Source organism: Sinocyclocheilus anshuiensis, unplaced genomic scaffold (assembly GCF_001515605.1).
Source record: "Sinocyclocheilus anshuiensis isolate Anshui unplaced genomic scaffold, SAMN03320099.WGS_v1.1 scaffold837, whole genome shotgun sequence".
In the NCBI taxonomy this organism is placed as follows: Eukaryota; Metazoa; Chordata; class Actinopteri; order Cypriniformes; family Cyprinidae; genus Sinocyclocheilus; species Sinocyclocheilus anshuiensis.
The window spans coordinates 238,880-242,759 of record NW_015555752.1 but is presented as its reverse complement, the minus strand read 5'-3'; positions in this window follow the sequence as shown (position 1 = coordinate 242,759).

Genomic DNA, 3,880 nt, shown 5'->3' with positions numbered 1-3,880 from the left:
ATTCTCGGATGAGATCAAGAAGGTTTTTGATCGGGCGGCTTCGGGCAGAGAGGCGGCTCGTTTTCTGACGGAGTTACGGCAGGGAAATCGGAGCGTCGCGGATTACTCCATTGAATTCCGCACCCTGGTGGCGGAGTGCCGTTGGAATCTTGAAGTGCAGTGGGACATGTTTTTACATGGACTTTCTGATTATATCAAGGATGAGATCTATGCACTGGAGTTACCTACAACGCTGGATGGATTAATCGATCTGGCTATTCGGGTGGACACCAGATTGCAGCGGAGAGATCAGCGAGCGCGCCGAGCTCCGGCGGCCAATCTACTGAACCACTTTTCTGTCATCTCCTCTGACGCGGACGTTTCCTTCTCCGAACCGGAACCTATGCAGATGGGCAGATCCCGTCTTTCCCTGGAGGAGAAGCAAAGGCGGCGAGATAAGGGTCTCTGCCTGTATTGCGGAGCTGCTGGTCACATCGCAGCACAGTGTCCCGTAAAAGCCAGAACCCGTCAGTAGGTAAGGGGTTACTGACGGGTGGGGTCACATTGGCTAAATCCTCTCTTGCTGCTACCCTCCTTCCTGTCAAGTTGCAGTAGTCCTCAGCCGCTCATGACTGTCAGGCTTTAATTGACTCTGGTGCTGAGGGTAATTTTTTAGACTCTGATCTTGCTTTCAGACTTAAACTCCCTGTGGTTGCTCTCTCCCAGCCTATTGCTGTCCATGCTCTCAATGGTCTATCTCTTCCTTCCATCACTCACACAACAGGTCCAGTAAGACTCCTCACTTCTGGTAATCACACTGAGATCATTCATTTTCTTTTAACTGACACGCCTGTTACTCCAGTAGTCCTTGGGCATCCCTGGCTTGTGCTTCATAACCCTTATATAAATTGGAGTAAGAACTCTATTGTCTCTTGGAGTGAGAGTTGTCATGCTGCTTGTTTGTTGTCTGCCTGTTCTTCTGTGTCCTGTTCTGTGTTTCAGGATGAGGATATGGACCTGTCAAACGTGCCCAGTGAGTACCTCGACCTGAAGAGAGTGTTCAGTAAGTCTCGAGCTGCTGCTCTACCTCCGCATCGACCCTACGACTGTGCAATAGATTTATTACCAGGTACGTCTCCGCCTAAGGGCAAACTTTATTCGCTTTCCGCCCCGGAGAGGGAGGCCATGGAGAAATATATTTCTGATTCTCTAGCAGCCAAGATCATTTGCCCTTCTTCTTCGCCGGCGGGGGCGGGGTTTTTTTCGTGAAAAAGAAAGACGTGTCTCTTCATCCCTGTATCGACTATCGAGGGCTGAACAACATCACGGTGATGTTGTGTGTGTGTGTGTGTGTGTGTGTGTGTGGGTGTTATCCGCTCCTTGTGCTCATCAGTGTTGCCTAGTTACCGCGCACCTGACGAGCTGATCAGAGCGATCACAGGTGTAGCTCATCTGCACTGTCTATATCTGGCTGGCGTTTCTGTGGAGTGTTGCCAGATAGTTGTTGCTCATGTCTTGTCTGGTTCTCTGTGAGACCTTCTAGTTCCTGAGTTGATTCCCGCCTGTTATCTGTTCCCTGGAGGGTTTGGACTGCTCAGATTATTTGCTGCCTGAGCTGAGACTCTGCACTGCCGGGTTACCTGCACTTTCTACTATTGATGTAGTTGGAGTTGTCTAATAAAGACTACCTTTTCACTCGCAATTGAATCTTGAGTTTCTGTTTCACGACAGAACAATCTGACCATTATGGATCCAGCGAGTGCATCAGATTTAAGAGACTTTTTGGCTCACAGTAATTCACATATGGATCGCCAAAATTGGACCTCCGCAACGCTTATCATTTGGTTCGCATAAGGGAGGGGGATGAATGGAAGACTGCTTTTAATACCCCCAGGGGGCACTTTGAATATTGCGTTCTTCCTTTTGGGCTTTCCAACGCCCCCGCAGTCTTCCAGGCACTCGTCAATGACGTGTTGAGAGATATGCTAGATCAGTTCATTTATGTCTACCTGGATGACATACTGATATTTTCTCACTCTCTCCAGGAACATGTTCAGCACGTCAGGCGAGTGCTTCAGAGGCTGTTAGAGAATGGTCTTTATGTCAAGGCGGAAAAATGCGCTTTCCATGCACAGTCTGTTCTCTTTTTGGGTTACATCGTGTCGGTCGAGGGGATGCGCATGGATCCGGACAAGATTCAGGCTGTGGTTGATTGGCCAACTCCAGATTCCCGCAAGGCCCTGCAGAGGTTTCTGGGCTTTGCCAATTTTTACCGGCGTTTTATTCGCAATTTCAGCCAGCTAGCTGCCCCTTTGACTGCCTTAACCTCCACCAAAACTCCATTCAGGTGGTTCAGCGCAGCAGAAGCTGTGTTTGTCAAACTGAAGAGCTGCTTTGTTTCAGCTCCCATCCTTATCGCCCCTGATCCCTCCCGGCAGTTTGTGGTGGAGGTTGACGCGTCAGAGGTGGGGGCTGGTGCCATCCTATCCCAGCATTCTTCCTCGGATGGTAAGATGCATCCTTGCTCGTATTTTTCTCACTGTTTGTCTCCCGCTGAACGCAACTATGATATTGGTAATAGAGAGCTGCTGGCAGTCAAGCTTGCCTTGGAGGAATGGCGTCATTGGTTAGAAGGTTCGGGGGTTCCTTTTGTCGTCTGGACGGCTCATAAGAATCTTGAGTACATCAAGTCCGCTAAAAGATTGAACTCTAGGCTCGGTGGGCTTTATTTTTCGGTCGTTTAGATTTTTCTATTTCTTATCGGCCGGGCTCCAAGAACATCAAGCCCGATGCGTTATCCCGTATTTTTGACCATTCGGAGCGCCCGTCTTCTCTCTAGCCCATTATTTCCTCAGGGGATCTATAGCACACTATCTGATGCGATACTGTAGCTGACGGCTGCATGGTTACAATTTTATCTCTAATAGTATCGATCTTGGCAGTAAAGTAGTTCATAAAGTCATTACTGCTGTGCTGTTGGGGAATGTTAACGCCAGTCGATGCTTTATTTTTCGTTAATTTAGCCACTGTATTGAATAAATACCTGGGGTTATGTTTGTTTTCTTCTAAAAGAGACGAAAAGTAATCAGATCTAGCAGTTTTTAATGCTTTTCTGTAGAATAGGGTACTTTCCCACCAAGCAATACGAAATACCTCTCGTTTTGTTTTCTTCCAGCTGCACTCCATTTTCCGAGCTGCTCTCTTTAGGGTGTGAGTGTGCTCATTATACCACAGTGTCATACTGTTTTCCTTAATCTTCCTTAAGCGTAAAGGAGCAGCTGTATCTAAAATGCTAGAAAAGAGAGAGTCCATAGTTTCTGTTACATCATCAAGTTGTTCTGAGGTATTGGAAATGCTAAGGAATTGAGATAAATCAGGAAGATTACTTACAAAGCAGTCTTTTGTGGTAGAAGTGATGGTTCTACCATACTTGTAACAAGGAGTAGAAATTACAGTTTTAGCTATATGAAGTTTGCACAAGACTAGGTAATGATCCGAGATATCATCGCTTGGCTGCATAATTTCAACACCATCAACATCAATTCCATGTGACAGTATTAAATCTAGAGTATGATTTAAAAAATGAGTAGGTCCTGAGACGTGTTTAACCCCAATAGAGTTCAAAATGAATGCTGATCCCAATGCATCTTTTTCATTATCAACATGGATATTTAGGTGAAAGAGTCTCTGTGTGCTGAGAATGAACTGATTTCTGTGACATGAGGCGGCTAGCAGACGGTCGGTTTAGCCAGTCTGTCTGCTTCCTGCCCTGGGCTCCAGTCAAGTACAAACACTAAGAATATGTGCCATATTTCTAGAGAGAAGTGCGGCACCACCCCAGGAGGGATGAAGACCATCTCTTTTCAACAGGTCAGGTCTGCCCCAACAGGTAGATCAACAG